Raw genomic sequence first — 19,777 nt, forward strand, 5'->3', positions numbered from 1 at the left:
AAATGGGTCAGACAGATTTTAGCACATAGACAACTAGGGTGGGCTTAACAATAGACCTTTTAACCACCCTTATCACTCAATCCATTTGTGTTTCTGCCTAAGTGCTTTTAGTTACTGGCAGAGCCAACAAGGGTCTTGGCCTAAGATGAAGAGAGACGGAATTTAGGGGCACGTGTCTATGGCAATTCAATTTGATTTTTTTTTCCAATTTATTTATTTTCAGAAAAACAGTATTCGTTGTTTTTTCACCACACCCAGTGCTCCATGCAAGCCGTGCCCTCTATAATACCCACCACCTGGTACCCCAACCTCCCACCCCCCCGCCACTTCAAACCCCTCAGACTATTTTTCAGAGTCCATAGTCTCTCATGGTTCACCTCCCCTTTTGATTTGACTCAAGTTTCGCCAATGCAATATGAAACAAGATCACAGGAACCGAAATCAAGGAAAGTGATCTCTGAGTTCCTGTCGTTGCCTTGACCTCCACTGCTCAGTAAGCCTATACTATGAAACTTTAGATATGTAACTTTAAGGGACTTAGCTTGAAAACTAGAATGAATATTTTTGACTATTTGTAGCTACTCAAGGATTTTCTTTTTTTTTTTTTTAAAGAGTTTTATTTTTATTTATTTATTTGACAGAGAGAGACCACAAGCAGGCAGAGAGGCAGGCAGAGAGAGAGAGAGGAGGAAGTAGGCTCCCCGCTGAGCAGAGAGCCCAATGTGGGACTCGATCCCAGGACCCCGAGACCATGACCTGAGCTGAAGGCAGCGGCTCAACCCACTGAGCAACCCAGGCACCCCCTCAAGGATTTTCTCAGGCAACTAGTTACTCACAAAGAGTTTTTAGGCAAGTAGGCTTTATTCTTCTTTTCATCAGGGTAGAATACTGAAAGGCAATGGAGAGACATATTAAAATGCATACATTTTAGCAGTTGTAATTCAACAATATGATTCAATTCAGACTTTCTAGGCATCTGCTATGTGTAAATTCTCTGCTAGAATGGAAATAAAGATAATTTAAACTAGATGAAGAGTTGCTTTTTTTTTTCCCCCCAAGGGAGCATTAATAATTGTAGTACAAAAAGAGAATGGTATTAATCCTATACTAAGTATACACCCAACATGCTATGTTATTTCACAGGATAAGAAATTGTTTCCACATATCCACACACCATTCTTTTCTATGAGTATTGCAGAAAATTTCACAGAGGAAATAGAATTTAGCTGAGCCTAGAAAAAAATAAGATCATGTAGAGACACTAAGGTGATTTTAATCTATGGAAAAGTAGCCAGGTCACAATGACTAACTGAAATACTCCAACACTAATCTGCACAATGTGCACATACATGCATACAATGCAAATATGGGCATAGATGAGAAAAGTTTCCTCTTATCAATCCATCTGGAGAGGTCTATAGTTAAGCACCATGGACATTTTCTACAAATGACTTAGTCATCTAAGAATAAATATATTCTGTAGAAGTAATGTAATTTCAACTCTAGTTTTCGGAAAGGTAAGTAGGCATCTGGACAAAATAAATGGACTAATCAGTGCAAAAAATGAGATCTGGCTTCATGTTTCTAAGTTATATATAGTTAGAACAGGAGAATTAACTGGATTTATGACTTTCATAATCAACCTCTTTGCTTCTTACATTGAATTAATAAAGAATCCCTTGAAATATGTTAGAATTATATCTGGGAGGAAACAAAACCATATTCAACTGAAGGAATGGTTATAGACCCATCTCTAGTTAAGTAGAAGGACAGAAATTCTAGAGGTGAAAAAGTTTGACTTAGAATCAAACTGATTTTTAGGAAAGTGTCCATTACACAATACTGCTGTACCTATTTTCGTTTAGACTGAGCACTTTTTTTTCCCAATTTATTTATTTTCAGAAAAACAGTATTCATTATTTTTTCACCACACCCAGTGTGCACACACAAGCTGTGCCCTCTATAATACCCACCACCTGGTACTTTTATAGCCCAGAGAATAGAACCAACCAGCAGTGCTCGATGCCCAAACCCTACTCCAAAATGAGGGTGAAGGACTGAGATGAGAATATTAAGGAACAGAACAATGCTACCTGGTATAAGCTCTTAATTAAAAAAAAATTAAAAAGAAAGAAAACCCATGTTTAAATTTTAGTTAAATGTGTAATAATTTGTGTGGAAGAATATTAATTTAGATAGCATTTGTTTTAAACTTGTTACTAAGACTTCCAATACTGAGTAAAACTCTTCAACAATAGATACATACACAAGTTTTGGAGAACAAATTTTAGACCCAAATATGGGAAGAATAAGTTGGAAGCAACCTTCTTGAGTTACACATAGAATTTCATTAAGAGAAAGACAGAGACAGAGAAAGGGAGAGAGAGCATGACAAAGAAACAGACAGAATGTCAAGGGACATGCCAGGTCCTTGTTAGACTCATACCATAGAGAAGGTTCAGAACATCACACAGACAAGGCCAGGCAGTAATCCACCCATCAGTGTAAGGTAACCATTCTCTAGGACCAGATGAAATTGTCTCCCTTACCATGAGCTTCCTTAGAACCAAATGCCTCATGGAAGGGAAAAATATGGGCAGGAGAAAAGTCTCAAATAGGAAAATAGGACTTTTTTTTTTTTTTAAACTGATATGACCAATAAATGACATATGACTTGAGTTTTCCCAGAAGTTGTCACTTAATATAAAAATTGGGAAAAAAAATAAAAATAAAAAAAAAATAAAAATTGGGTTCTAGGGTCCATAGGTGGTTCAGTGTGTTAAGTCTCTGCCTTCTGCTCAGGTCATGATCCCAGGGTCTTGGGATCAAGGCCTGTATCAGGCTCTCTGCTCAGGAGGGAGCCTGCTTCCTCCTCTCTCTCTGCCTGCCTCTCTGCCTACTTGTGATCTCTCTCTCTCTCTGTCAAATAAATAAATAAATCTTAAAAAAAAAATGGAGTTCTATAAAAATAAAGTTGTTCCCCCCCCAACATGAATTTGTGCAGATTTTCTATCATTTCGATCCCTTTTCTGGGATTTCCTGACCTACATGGGCTGAGGAAGAAAATGCCATTACCCATTAGCACTTCTCCCAGTTGGAGAAACCCAGGTTACAATGCTTTGATTAATGATGACTAAGCCTGGGAGCCTGGGTGGCTCAGTTGGCTAAGCATCTGACACACTTGATCTTAGCTCATGTCTTAATCTCAGGGTTGTGAGCTCAAGCCCTGTTTTGGGCTCCACACTGGGTAGGGAGTCTACTTTAAAAAAACTGGGTTTTGAAATGTGTGGGTCCACTTATATGTGGACTTTGTCCAATAAATACAGTACAGTATTATAAATGTATTTTCTTTTCTTATGATATTAACATTTTCTTTGCTCTATCATATTTTATTGTAAGAATACAGTATATAATATATGCATATAACACAAAAATATGTTCTAAACAACTGTTTTTGTTATTGATAAGGCTTCTGGTCAACAGTAGGCTATTAGTAATTAAGTTTGGGGAGAGTTAAGTTATATGTAGATTTAAAAATTTCTTTTAATTAATTATTTTTATTAACATATACTGTATTATTTGCTCATGGGATACAGATCTGTGAATCGTCAGGCTTACACATTTCACAGCACTCACGATATCACATACCCTCCCCAATGTCCATAACCCAACCACCCTCTCCCTAACTCCCTACCCCCAACAACCCTCAATTTGTTTTGTGAGATTCAGAGTCTTTTATGATTTGTTTCCCTCCCGATCCCATCTTATTTCATTTTTTTTCCTTCCTTACCCCCTAAACTCCCCGCCCTACCTCTCAAATTCCTTATATCAGAGAGATCATATGATAATTGTCTTTCTCTGATTGACTTATTTCACTCAGCATAATACACTGTACTTCCACCCACATTGTTGCAAATGGCAAGATTACATTTCTTTGATGGCTGCATAGTATCCGTTGTGTGTGTGTGTGTGTGTGTGTGTGTGTATCACTCTTAACTGCATGGGTCAATACCCAACCCCCACAGTGTTCAAGGGTCAACTGTATTTGTTTTCCACTGATACTGTTTCATTCCTAATTAATTCAACAATATACTTCTCAGTCTTTCTAAACATCTACTATATGCTAGTTGTCTGATAGCATTTAATATGTGCTAGAAATTATGCCAGGTATAAAGGATATATGGGTAAACTCCTCCTTTTTTAAATAAGCATCCACTCCAAAATAGGCTTCTTTTATAATGGAGATGGCATGAATTATAAGATAGTAGGTATAGAGAGAGGTGGAAAAAGAAAGATTGGGCCTTTTTAAGTTGGGACAGTGGGCAAAGGTCTTGCCTTTTATTCTCTGCTGCCACTAATCAGATCCTTGGTATTCTTCTCTCAGTTTATGGCTTTTTGCATATATTCCTTGCTCTCAAAACAATTCATCTTGAACTTGGTTTTTTTTTTTTTAACATTCTATTTATTTATTTGACAGAGAGGCACAGAGAGAGAGAGGCTGAGCAGGGATCCTGATGTGGGGCTTGATCCCAGGACCCTGGAGTCATGACCTGAGCCGGAGGCAGACGCCTAATGACTAAGCCACCAAGTACCTGTAAGTTTGGTCTTCTTGAGGCCACATTAACTTCAAAATGTTGGGAGAGTAAAGTACCTATAAGATAATTGAAGATTAGTTACAGATTAACTAATTTAGTATAAATAACCAGTTAATTTTAACCAGTATGGTTTTGATTTTTAATCAGTATCCTGAATTCTAATTTTGGTTCTACTCTCTGCAAGCCAAGTGCAATAGGCAGGTTTCTAAAGATGGCACCTGCTAGATTCCTATCTTTTGGTTATTCAAACAGAAATCTAAGTACTACTATGAAAGGATTTCACAGAGGAAATTATAATCTCAATTTAGTTTACCTTAAAGAAAAGATTACCTTTCTAGGTCTGACCCCACTAGGTTCACCCTTTAAAAGCAGAGCATTTTTTCTTGCTGGTGGCAAAAGAGAAAGTCAAAGAGATTTAGGCATGAAAAGAATCCATCAGGCCCTCATTGGTTTTGAAAATGGTGAGGGCCACATGCCAATGAATGTAGCAATGCTAGCGGCTGAGAGCAGCCCCAAGTTCACAGATACCAAGGGAACAAGCATCTTATTCTACAAAAATGAGGAACTGAATTCTGTCAAACATTTCAATAAACTTGGAAGCGAGTTCTCCAACAAAGTCTTCTGATGAGAGCCAAAGGCCAGCTGATATTTTGAGACCAGAAGGAATTCAACCATAGCCTTCCAGGTTTATGACCTACAGATGTTTGGGCTAATAAACAGATGTTGTTTTAAGACACTAAATCTGTGGTGGTTTGCTATACATCAGTAGAAAATGAATATAACAGGAAACCTTGTTGAAATCAATTAGAAGTTCTGGGAGTCAGCTTCCTCATCTACACAATGGAGGTATTTCTAGTATAAAAAAGTTTATTGTGAAGGGCACCTGGGTAGCTCAGTGGGTTTAAGCTTCTGCCTTCAGCTCAGGTCGTGATCCCAGGGTCCTGGGAACAAGCCCCACATGGGGCTCTCTGCTCGGCGGAGAGCCTGCTTCCCTTCCTCTCTCTGCCTGTCTTTCCACCTACTTGTGATCTCTGTCTGTCAAATAAATGAATACAATCTTAAAAAAAAAAAAAAAGTTTATTGTGATACTTGAATATATATGGGAAATGCTTAACAGAGAGTAAAATTTAATGCAGGGGTACCATCATTATTAAAAAACATTAACAGGTCATAAATAGTTGTATTCACACTCTAGTTTTGGATGTAGCTGTTGCTAATTTTTACACTGCATAGTTCTGTATTCCATTCTGCTCCTATTCTGGGGTCGTTTTGTGCAGTCCTTTAAGTTCTCCTGTCTCCCTTAGCCTGTCAGTTTAGAGTTGCTATTACTTTAAGTGCCTAACAAGTATTTACATTAATTACCTTTACGCTTTCTTATTTAAAACATTAATAATTTTTTTTCAATTTATTTATTTTCAGAAAAACAGTATTCATTATTTTTTCATCACACCCAGTGCTCCATGCAAGCCGTGCCCTCTATAATACCCACCACCAGGTACCCCAACCTCCCACACCCCCGCAACTTCAAACCCCTCAGACTGTTTTTCAGAGTCCATAGTCTCTCATGGTTCACTTCCCCTTCCAATTCACCCAAATTCCCTACTCCTCTCTAACACCCCTTGTCTTGTCCATTGCCATTTGTATTTGTGTAGTTACAGACACAGTCTTGTTATCTTCATCTTCAACAGACAGGTTAGGCTTATGCAACCATGGATAAATGAGCTTGCTCGCGAGAACTCCCACATTTATGGAATGGAATGGGCTATTATCTCCTCTTACGTATTTACATAGAAATCCACCATGCTCACAAATGACTCCATGGGAACTGACTTTTCTCTACAAGGAGGCATTAGACCCTTTAGGGGCTTCTGGGGTAGGGACAAACAAAAACAAAAACAAAAAAAAAGCACTATGTAAGAGGGATGATGATTACCTATTATAAGAAGGAATATATATTCAAATTGGTATCTTGACTCTCTGTGAAAAGCACAACATTTGGCAACCTTGGGAACATTATTTCTGATAATTATTTCATAAATATTATATTCTACTTATGCCTCACAAAATAGCATACATGCCTTATTGTAAATGTTGAATCAATCTGTTTTAGTATAAAATTGGAAAGTTGTAATACTATGGATAAGGCTGTTTGGATTCAGCCCAAAGTGTTGATCCTGCTCCTTGAAATGAAATGAAATGATTCCCAACGTGCATCCCATTCAGGATAGCTAAGTGACTTTATTCTTGTTCAGCAAGTGATTTTATTCATATCTATTATTTCTAGCAATATGAGACTAATTCCACTAATCCAAAAGTATTTTGAAATTGTGTGTGCTGAACCTCTATCCTGCATATGAATAATATTCTATTTCCAAATCATGCCCTGGAAATCACCCTCTAGGGAATGAAGAGCAAATGTTGGACCATTTGTATTTTCTCTGCTTAAATTAATCTTTTGTCTATAACTTTAAACTGTCTCCAAATGAGAACAAAATATCTGATTGTTTGGGGAATGTTAAATCTTAGCCAAAATATTCATGTGCATTCCCAAATGTCTCTCTATATTTTCAGAAGTTTTGTCTGAGGAGACAGGGACACCCCTTTCAAAAACTCTGTGACCTATAGGATGGCTAGACCTTTCGGAGATTGTAAAGTTATACCACAAAGCAGCAGAAACATATCAAGAATTCATAGACAGCTGGTCTGTACTATTTGCCAATTACCGTGTCTGAGATTGCAGTCTGGCCTTCATGTACAGCTTTGCTGTGCCTGATATTATCTTTGATAGTGTGACAGTTTTGAAAAAGTTGGCCTAATAGTCAATTAAATTTCCAACTGTGAGAACTCATTGATTTGAGAAACTTATATCATCAGGTTTTATCTCTGATTTATTTCAGTTTCTCACTGATTGACAATCATTACTTCCATATATTATTAAATTCCCTCTGGGGGGAAAAATAATTCCCTCTTGTTGCAGACTCAGTTTTCCAATTTGGAAAAGAGTAACTAACCCACAAAACCTGGGACTCAGGATTCTCTTGGTTGGCATTAAATGAGAATACATGATTATGATGTGAAAAATATGAAGATAAACTAGAATAGAAATATTCCTCTTTGAACACTTAATGCAGTTCAGTAGAAAAAGGATTTAGGACTCATTTTCTCACCACCATGCCACAACATTTCTCTGTGTGGCTGAAACTATGTGGTGATTATTATTATTTTTTTTGTGATTATTATTTTTTAACCATTGTTTGGTTAGTTTGATTCTATCTGTGTTTTTCTGCTGATGTTTATACAGAAGAAGAAAAGCATATGCAAATATATTCAAAATATCAATTGCTGATGACCCTGAAATTGTGAAAGGCAATACTACATTCAATTATTGCAGCATTTCAGCTGCATTGACTGCTGTGGACCAATGCAGAAGAAATATCAGTGCTAGAGTTCTCCAATTACTGTCCATGTTTCCTACTATGGAGAATGTAAATGGTGGATTAATTATCTCTTTGAGAGAAGAATGCCTTTTATCTCTTTGTGTTGTCTCTTCCTAGCTGAGTGCCTGCTTATACTTTAATTTGAATGAAGGGAGCATCTTTCACAACAGGAAAAATTTCTCATTATATGGGAAAATCAGATATAATAAGAAACCAAAGAGACTCTTGGACAATCAGTGATACCATGTTGAACATATCAGGTCTGTGTGGTTTCATAAATTGCATGCTCACATCATTTCTTTGCTGAATGTTCATCGTCTAGAGTAAAATATTTATTTAAATGACAATAAAACTCTTTTAATAGGCTAGTACATAGTACTCTATACTATGTACTATAGTACTATGGTAGTATTACTACTATGTACATAGTACATATGCTAGAACTTCTTTTTCCAGGATCATATCAGCCACTTGCTTCTTTCTCTGATTCATTTGTAATTTATTATATCCCAAATGCCTCATTTATTGTGGACTGTCTTCCCCATGCCTTTGTTAATGGTGGTCCTTTGATCTATAGTATCCCTTCTGCCTATCTTTTGCTTATTTCTTCATATGATGATCTTAAACTACTATTTGAAGATCAATCTTAAGTAGTGTAACCTATCTGAAGCCTTCTCTAATCTCTCAAGGCAGGACTTTCAGGGTGACCATATCTTTTCTGCAGACATGCATCATTATGATGATTCTGTATGACATACAATCGTCCATTTTTCTGGTGCATTCATTAGACTAGAGAGTTCCTTCAGGTGAAGAACTATGTTTCATTCATCTCCTGTACTTATCTTTATTAATGTACAAACAAACCCATTCTAACAACAAGACATGAGATCCAAAGGTATGATTGCATGAATAATATAGGGATTTATTTCTCTTGCATGATATAGTCCAGTTGGCTTTAAGAGCTTTAAATCATTAATAGAGGCAAGATTTTTTTCTCCACTGCCTTATTCTACCCATTTATTGGCTGTGGTTTTCATCTGCCTGGTTGAGGGTGGCTCCTGTCTTCTTTACATTCTGCAGAAAGGGAAAAGAGGCTTTGGTTTTAGAGATGACTTGAATTTGCACACAATATACATATAATAATGCATGCTCACATCTGTTGGCTTAAATCCTGTCTCAAAGCCATAGTTGGCTGCCAAATAGGGTAGAAAATTGTGGTCAGATTGCTAGGTGCCAAATAAAATCCTGATGTGTGGGATGGGTTTTATTGCTAAAAGGAAGAACAAGATAATAGATACAGGGGAATAATTAACAGTCCCTCCCAATGTACCTTAATAAAGTATGTGGCATATAATAGGAGGTCAATGATTATTGTTGAGTAGGTAAATGAGTGAGTGAGTAAATGGAATTACATATAAAAATTAGCATAAAGGAAACTAATTTTTCTAGATATTTAAGAAATATTAGGAAATGAGATTCCTAGTAAATATACTAGGAAATGAGTTTTGGCACTGTAGTGAACATTTCATCTTACTTTAGGTGTTTTGTGTTTACCGTTTTGAATGCCATCTTAATTAACTTCAGTGAAAACTGAAAGTTTCTCCATAGACAAAGTAAAAATAAGAGATAAAGCAAAAATATAGGGATTTCTAAAATGTAACTGATAACTAATAAATAAGAGAATAAAAATCCTTCTGAGAATAAAAATCATTTTAATACCTTAATTATGCATTAACTATGTATATTTGTTATAATTATCTAAGTAGGTACAAATCCATTCTATTATATTACAACAGGAAAATCAAGGTTTTGTCATTTTAGGTAGTCTTTTAAAATATCTCACCTTTCTGTCTTGTGTGGAAGTAAATGTAGGTAATTGAAGACATTTACTCATGAAATGATTTATTATTAAATAAGAATCAAAACAAATCTACCTGTGATTTACAATATCTGTAAACGCTAGATGGAGCTCTATTACTAATGCCAATACTAATACTAACATATATGTATATGAGTGTGTGTGTTTGAAAACACACACACTTAGGAAGGAACCTATTCTACAGATATTTTGAAAATGAAAATGTAAATATGGAACCTGTGTATGATGGCATTGTCAATTAACCACTGTTTCTTGTTAAAGATGATATGCACAGTGGTCCTATCTCTTTTTCCATTCTACTCTCACCCTCCTCAAATTCATGACTGCATATATGCGAACCACAAAGTTATACCAGCAAGAAAGATCAACTTTTCTTTAAATCCCTGGATCATTTTGTTCTTCAAAATGATTTGTGTGCTTTCAAGACACTGTAGGTGCACTTAAGATGTTTGTAAAATAGAGTAGTATGGAGTAGAAAAGACTTTTCATTCATATGCAAAGAAGCTGATTAAATAGGCAAAATGCCTATATTTGTTACCCAAGACAATTTAGAACCAGCCACAGAACTCCAGAAAATTCCAGAATAGAAATTTAATGACTCAAGTTGTTTTGTTTTGTTTGTTTTCAAGGAAGAGTAGTTAGCATTTTTTCTTCTAAAAAATGATATGAAATGGTTCTGAATAGTCATCTCTCTGGTTTTCTTTTTTGAGTTTTTCTATGGTGATGCTTCATCCACCTAATTGAATAGAAGAATACAGAGGTAATTTTGGTTGTAGACTGAACTGTGGATTAGTTATCCCAAACAGAAAACATTTGCTTTGGTTGTCACCCAGTATCTAGTCTTCTTTTATCATGTTGTAAAATACTCTTGTGAAGTACCTGAGTGTCCAGGTACAGATTACATTTTCCAACCTTTCGTTAGCCTGTAAAACTAAATTGTTTCTGCGGTGTATGTACGATGTGTGCAATGTCCGTGCTGTGACCTTAAAGGAAAGTAGTGTGCCCTCACCTTTTCCAGTAATCCTGCCCAATGGCTTTGATGCAGATATCCCGGCTTGAGCAGAGTCCCCAAGTGGCAGAAAGTGATATAATAAGATAGAAGAACTATAGTTCTGACACCATGAATGCACTATACTTAGTTTAGATTGCTTTTGACCAGATGATAACCTGAGGGGAAAATAAAATACTGCTTCCGTTAAGCCACTGTTATTTTGAGTTTCTTTGTTGTAACAGGAACAATGATTATTGTATCAATGATTATTGTATCAATATTCTAACTACCATATGTTCCTTTGTTTTAGAAAGGATTCCTAGGTGATTTTGTTCTATTTTGGAGTAACACTTATTTCAAAATAAAACGGAATCCATTTAGTGCTGATTATTTACTTTTCTAAGCCCATAGAACAAATGAAGAAGGAAAGGACCTCAGAGAACATCTAATTTGATGCCATTTAGAGAGGAAGAAAGTTAATTAAAAAAATGGACTTTGGCATTTTTTTAGTATTTTTTTTTTCTTAACAAGTGAATTAGAAACAGAATTGGATATCAGAGAGAATGTGGTTCTTTCTCTTCCGTAAGTGGACGCTCAAAAACCTTAGTTTTCCTATCTGCACATTGGAAATAGGAACTTTTCCACAAATATTTGTGGAGATTAAGTGAAATCAGTAAAAAATGTGTTTTAGAGTTTGACAGATCAGAGGCACTGCAAAATGCAAAACATCACAGAGTCATTATGTTCCTCAAATATTTAAACTATTTCCAAAAAAAAAAAAAATGTTTCTGCCATTACTATTTCTTGGAACCTGTCTGTGATCATACACAAAAGAAATATCTTTCCAACAGCAGGTTCTATACCAATTGTAGGCTCAGATCTCTTGAACTGTTTGCTCTTAGGAATAATAACAAAAGTTTTATTGCCTTGGCTTATGCATTAAAATTTTGATTAAGGTTATCCTCAAGAACTAGCTAGTTTAAGAGACCCTGTTCTTTTCAAGTGTAGAATCTTAACACAGTTCTAATAATCCTGTGTTGGAATTCATGGAAACATCTATGTTCTGTTATCTCTTAGTAACCCTGAGTAGATATATCTTCATAAACATGGGTAAACAGAAAAAAGTAAATCAACTTGAAGCCTGTGTGGGAAAAAAGTGCTGAGGCACAAGAGTAAAAGATAAAGATTTAGAGACAAATATTTTCATTTGAAATCGATATTTTGCAAGTAACATAACCTTCATATTTTATTAAAAACTCAAGTAAAGAAAAATGGACTCTGTGTGTGTGAAGCAAGATTAACCCACATTCAGGAAACAGGAGGAGAGAAGAACAAACTGCATGGAGAGAAGTTCTAAATAACGACTGAGTCACTAGTTGTGCTGAACAACAAAAACCACCTATGGAATCAAGGACAATGAGGATTACTATGTCAATATGAGAAAATAGTGCAAACATTTTATAAATAGTAGAAAATAAGACTATCAAATAGTTTACCCTTAAGGAAGAAGCAAAATTACTTAACTTGTATCCCCCCAAAAGAAAAGGAAAACCCAAAACCTAGTTGACCTAAAGAAAACCAAGTTGATGGAATAATGAATGCGAGGGTAGTGATAAATTTGTAATCATAAAAATAAAACCGAGATATTAAGCCCAGTTCTGTATTCTAAAGGTGTCTCTCCTTCTAGTTCTTTAAAATGAACAAAGCCCTACAAATCAGATCAAAGGAAAAAATATAAAAACAAACAAAACAAATGAGTAGAGGCTGTATTAAAGTTAGTGAGGGTGACAGTAGCATGAACAATATGTATTTAGAGCAAAACCTTAAGTTATCATGGCTCTCAGCTGATTTAACTGTCCCTCTCTGACCTTCTGGCACCTTCTCAATCCTTTTCCCTCACCCCTGTCCAACCATGTAGGTGTTCTAGCTGTTCCTTAAACAAGTCAATCACTTTCAGCCTCAGGGCCTTTGCATTTTGTTTGCTCTGTCTAGATCTTCCTGCCCATACATGTCAAGCAGACGAACTTCCTTTGTTGTGGTGTCTGTTCATGTTTTATCTGATCATAAGACCTCCTTTAACAGCTTAATATAAAACAAGCTACCTATATTCCTGTTGCTGTTTTCCTTAAAAAAAAAACTTTATTTTTCTTCATAATACTTTTTACATACCATGTTACAAATTTGCCTGTTTTTGCTGCCCCCTCCTTAAAATGTAAGAAACTGTCAGTCGTTTATTGTTTTAGTAAATGTTTCCTATTATTGACTATATTAATAAATGGGATAATTGTATACTTAAATAACACGGCTGTTTCACCAAAATAGTTATCTCAAAAATATAAATTATTATAATAGAGTCTACAAGAAATAGCACACCCAAATGTATTAAATTTAAAGAAACAGAACAGAAAGTTCAAGACAGAACTTATAAGGATTAAATGAGCTACGTAAAGTGTTTGCTGTAGAGTTCGACAAGTCATAGGCACTGAAAAAATGCTAAGCATCATGGAATCATCATGATTTTCATCCTTGGGTATTGGGGGCTCCTCATACCCACCTTGCTCCATCCAGGAAGGAATTCACTTATCACCTAGCTTTACAGGATAACTTCTATAAATACCTAGCATTTTAATCCTAACTACCTGACCCCCGAATAGTTTGCTTGTTTCCCCAGCAATAGACTTTATCTCATGCTATCTTAGTAAAATGGGAAAAAACTGATGAGGAGGTCTCTATTATACCCAGCATTGCCTGGCCCCATCGTCCCTCTCTGTGGGAGGAAAAGATTGGGAGGCTTTGGCTTCTGTTGCTGAAATATGAATTGTATATTTTCCCTTTAAAAATTTACTCCTTAACTCACAACTATGAAATTGTGGACACAGGCCGTGTTCCATGACTCATGGTAACCTTAATGTCATGTGGTACTTGTCTTCCCCTACCTTAAATGACAATATGCTTTTTACTGTAAAAATTGTATGGATTTAAAGTTATGTTACTTCATAATCAATTTTAGAAAATTGGCCATGTAGAAAATGAATATACAGAAATTAATGCTATTTCATACTAGAAAAAGTTAGAATAAAAATGCTTACTAGATTGCCTCTTTAAAAACTAATGACATCTGAGTGTATGGCAGAATAAAAGAAATGCAAATCTTGCTTATTTTTAAATTCTATTAGATTTAATTATTTTTTAAAAATCATTCTCACAACAGACATTTTATTCTAGACAGTGCTTGAGGCATTTTCCTCTAGTCCAGAAATCAATAGAGAGAGCAACTTCTCTACTTCTGTTTGTTTTGTTTACATGTGTGAATGTGTGTGTGAGTGTGTGTGTGTGTGTGTGTGTGTGTGTGTGTATTTTAACTTAAAGAAGCAGAGATAAATCTTGCTGCCTAATAAGCTGTAGAAAAAAGTGTGGTCTAACCAAAGGAATGTGCTATTTAAATCTCTCTTGCAAGTTTCCTTAGACCAGTTTTAGCTGTAACATGTCTGTTGGCAGAAACCTTAGCACTATATGATTTTGAGTTTCAGATGATGCATCCTCAAGATTCACTGAACAAATTATTTGCGACTTTTTATATACTAGATGCTTTACTAAGCTTCATTACATATGTTCTCCTGTTTAATGATATGTGCAATGGACCTTGAGAACTTTGAGGGGAGTCCAAGGAGGGAATGCAAATAACAGGATGTCCTATGGCTAATTAACAGTATTTCTCTCTGGTTCTTTCCTCAGCACATACTTATTTAGTGCTTACTATGTTGCAGACGTATAGAATCCAGGGAGCAACTATGGGAATGGAGAATGTATGCAGACGCATCCTCAGCCTGGTTTACCATTGGTTTGCATAGCATTCTTTCTAATTAATGGGTTATTAAATGTTTTTCCATATTATCCTTACCATTGAGATCATTTGAATTAACTTTGAAGTTCAGTAAGGTGACAAATACAGCAGAAGTTTGACTTCATGTATTCCATATTTAAAGTTTTCAGCTTTAACATATTTAATATATCTTGGTGTAGTAAGTCAGTTAACCATTGAAGAAACATTTGGTAATGGGTTATTTTCTATAAACAATACTTGCAGCATTCCAAGAAGCATACTGGTGCTACTAATTTCTTGAAACTGGTAACACTACAATTGATACTATCCCTACATTGTTTACTAGCAATAAACTAATCCTCAGATGACTTCCCAATATATAGCTAGAACAAAACCCAAACTCCTAGCCACGGCCTCTCAGACTCAGTATAACCCAATCTCTGCTTACTGCTTCTGACTCATCCATCTTTATACTTCCTGCTGTTCTATTCCTCTCAAGCTATAGTCTGCCCATCTCAGGATTTTTGTGCATGCTGTTACAATACTTTGGAATGCTCTTCTTCCAACTCTTTACATCATTAAGTTTTAAATTAGGTGTCAGCTCCTCAGGGAGACTTCTTTCCAACATCCTAAATATGATAGTATCTCCCCTTCCCCAAAGTCAGCACTTATTTTATCTTTTTCACTGAACCCAGAAGTTGCCTCTCTTTGGGTGTATTTATTAATTTGTTTATAAGATTATTGTCTATCTCTTTATGGAGCTTATATTTCTCTAGGCAAGTGATTTTACCTGTCCCATTCACTGAGAGTAGTTAGCATATATTACACTTATGTGTAAATGGACTTGCTAGTATTTATTGAACATTTATTATTTGATAGGTAGGTACTGAGATACATACTTCACATGTACTCTGTCGTGTAATTTTCTTAACAGCCTCATTATTGTGTTAACATTACTAATACCAACCTCGTTTTTCCAATGGAAAAAAACTGAGGCTTAGAAATGTTAATAAATGCCCAAGGTCACAAATCTAATACAGCCTGGAGCCAAGATGGTCTGACTGCTACATTTAGCCTTTCTCCAATATTCTATTTGCATGAAACTGCATTCATAAAAGTTTCAGCCTGGTTGGGCATGAAAGAGATAAAGAGAGAATATCTACTAGTATATATTTGTAGGGATTTAAGGAGGTTTTTGCTATAAATTTTATAATATGACAATTTCATTCAATTTAATTCTCATATTAAATGAATGTCAATCATATCCTCCTTTCTACAAAATCAGTTATTAATTTGCAGAAATATTTCAAGAGAGTTGAAGGTAAAGAAAGGTATGAGGTATTGTTATTTTTCTAATATTTATTATTTAGAACATTCTTCATATTTTGAAGATGAATTCCAGTCATTAATTATTCCCTGTCATGTTGCCTTGGTTACAATTACTCATAGTAACTGAAGCTGTCAGATGTTACAGGCAGAGCATGAAGAGTATTGGGTCAGATTAACACTGAGTTACACAGAATGAAAGTCTCGTCATCTTCCAATTTAAAGCTCTCTAAATTCTCCTACAATGGCCTTATTAGAAACATATGGCATAAATAAAATACATGTTTGGGTAATTTCCTTATTAAAAGACATTCACTTCCAGTTGGTGCCCCTTATTCTAAACTAGAACATTTTTTTTTAAAGATTTTATTTATTTATTTGACAGAGAGAGATCACAAGCAGGCAGAGAGGCAGGCAGAGAGAGAGAGAGGAAGGGAAGCAGGCTCCCTGCTGTGGAGAGAGCCCCATGTGGGACTCAATCCCAGGACCCTGAGACCATGACTTGAGCCGAAGGCAGCGGCTTAACCACTGAGCCACCCAGGCGCCCTAAACTAGAACATCTTACCTTTCATAAATAATCTCATACAGCCACACATTCAGAGATTTTGTACTTTACATTCATTTAAAATAGACTTCAATTAGTGTGTTCCAGCTTAGTAAGTGAATATTTGGAACATAAAGTGTAAGTGACAAAGATGCTACCCAATTCCACCATTAGTAACCTGGATATGCAGTGCCAGCAAATTTCTCCTAACTTGGAGAATAATTGCCCAACGATGTGGATTGAAAGCATTTTAAAATCCCCGAAGTCTATCAAAAAATTATGCTTGTATACCCGGAAGGAAATGAAATTAAAGGAAAACCCATGATAATACTGTTCATTTTTATGTATGCTGAGAAGCTTTAACTTTTATTATTTTCCCCCTCAAGTCCTATTATACCAAATAAATACAAGATAGCTGGTTTGCAAGTGTTGGGTCAGTCTCTAATCACCAGCAATATAAAGGAACAACATTCCATCTCCATTATTTTCTGTTGGAATTATTATTACTTTATAGCTAGGATGTATTTCTTTTTGTGCCACTGATTATCTCCCATTTAGTAATAGTAGTGCTGGCACCACTGACCTCATAAGGTTGTTGTAAAAATGACAACTCAGGCTTGAGGACTAGATTATACATCAGTGGGAATTGATAGTACATACACAATGTGAGAATATTATCTGAAAACATGCTTCAGAAAAAAATGCTTAGATGACAGGATAGATGGATTTTAAGACCATAGAACTCAATCACAGTTCCTGATCAAAAATGATAGAGAAGATATTTGATATGGCTACCCAACCATACAACATGGGAAAATAAGGGAGACAAGATGATAACCTCTTATTTCAGGGGCAAAATCCAGGTGTCTGGATAAGAAACAGCCTGGAGATAGAATGTTGATCTGGCTGTGTTTCATTCTGATAGTGTGTTTTGGTTGTTAGCATGAGCAGTCTTATTCAAAGTTCATGCAACCTGTTTCATGTAAATGTTTTACTGAAAATATGAAGTCATTGATGAAAAATATACATTTCCTTAAAATCAAGAGTCATGACAAAAATATTGAAAATGCCAGCAAAATGAGCAGAGGGAGATTATGGAACAATGTGTTCTCGTGCTTCCTTAAACTGAATAAAAGAGTTACTGTCTGTCGATAATTCATGTAGAAACTTTGAGGATGAAGACTGGAAATCGAATAAAATTTTGCCAGGGGAAGGTGAACTATCAGCTCTTTGGGTCTAGACATGCAGTTACAGTAGCTGCATCAATCACAGGCACCATATGCTGGAAGTTGTAGTCTTTTTGTGTCTATCTCCTCTCATATTCTAAACTGAAAGCACTCTAGAATCAGGACCATAAGAGACTCAACTGCTTATTAGATAGACAGAGCTTATCCTACATGCATTCTGGAATCTATATATCCTTCTTCTATTTCTCCAACTTTCACCTTCTCATGCCCTCAGAATACCTTTCCCCTTTTTTCTGGAAGCCCAGCCCCAAATACTTCAGAGTATAATTACTTTAGGGGTGCTCATGGGGGCTCCTTTCTATGCCTTAAAGAAATTTTAGGTGCCCAGGGCAATGGCTTCTCCTTTGTTCCTCATCTATTTTTTTTTAAGGTGCTTTTTTTTTTTCCTCCCACATTTGCTTTGTATTCTGTACCAAATTGTCTCATTTTTTTATGTCATATTAGATAGATAGTTCTTATTCCTCATCTCACATAAGTAAAATAAAACTCAGAAAAATGTAATTCTTAACCCTAAATCCCAAACCTGGGCTAGACTACAGATCCTATAATGTCAAATCAATGAGAATTTCTATGGTACATGAGCATTTTTTATTTTGAGAATGATAATTCTATTTTTATTATTATTATTATTAATTTTTTATAAACATATATTTTTATCCCCAGGGGTACAGGTCTGTGAATCGCCAGGTTTACACAATTCACAGCACTCACCAAAGCACATACCCTCCCCAATGTCCATAATCCCACCCCCCTTCTCCCAACCCCCCTCCCCCCAGCAACCCACAGTTTGTTTCGTGAGATTAAGAGTCACTTATGGTTTGTCTCCCTCCCTATCCCATCTTGTTTCATGGATTCTTCTCCTACCCACTTAAGCCCCCATGTTGCATCACCACTTCCTCATATCAGGGAGATCATATGATAGTTGTCTTTCTCCGCTTGACTTATTTCGCTAAGCATGATACGCTCTAGTTCCATCCATGTTGTCGCAAATGGCAAGATTTCGTTTCTTTTGATGGCTGCATAGTATTCCATTGTGTATATATACCACATCTTCTTGATCCATTCATCTGTTGATGGACATCTAGGTTCTTTCCATAGTTTGGCTATTGTGGACATTGCTGCTATAAACATTCGGGTGCATGTGCCCCTTTGGATCACTACATTTGTATCTTTAGGGTAAATTCCCAGTAGTGCAATTGCTGGGTCATAGGGCAGTCCTATTTTCAACATTTTGAGGAACCTCCATGCTGTTTTCCAGAGTGGTTGCACCAGCTTGCATTCTCACCAACAGTGTAGGAGGGTTCCCCTTTCTCTGCATCCTCGCCAGCATCTGTCATTTCCTGACTTGTTGATTTTAGCCATTCTGACTGGTGTGAGGTGATATCTCATTGTGGTTTTGATTTGTATTTCCCTGATGCCGAGTGATATGGAGCACTTTTTCATGTGTCTGTTGGCCATCTGGATGTCTTCTTTGCAGAAACGTCTGTTCATGTCCTCTGCCCATTTCTTAATTGGATTATTTGTTCTTTGGGTGTTGAGTTTGCTAAGTTCTTTATAGATTTTGGACACTAGTCCTTTATCTGATATGTCATTTGCAAATATCTTCTCCCATTCTGTCAGTTGTCTTTTGATTTTGTTAACTGTTTCCTTTGCTGTGCAAAAGCTTTTGATTTTGATGAAATCCCAATAGTTCATTTTTTCCCTTGCTTCCTTTGCCTTTGGCGATGTTCCTAGGAAGATGTTGCTGCGGCTGAGGTCGAAGAGGTTGCTGCTTGTGTTCTCCTCAAGGATTTTGATGGATTCCTTTCTCACATTGAGGTCCTTCATCCATTTTGAGTGTATTTTTGTGTGTGGTGTAAGGAGATAATTCTATTTTTAAATCATTCTGAAAGGCAAATCATTCCCAAAGATGATAGAGAGGATAGTTAATTTATT

The sequence above is a fragment of the Neovison vison genome, chromosome 2, assembly GCF_020171115.1.
Source record: "Neovison vison isolate M4711 chromosome 2, ASM_NN_V1, whole genome shotgun sequence".
NCBI classification, from domain to species: domain Eukaryota; kingdom Metazoa; phylum Chordata; class Mammalia; order Carnivora; family Mustelidae; genus Neogale; species Neogale vison.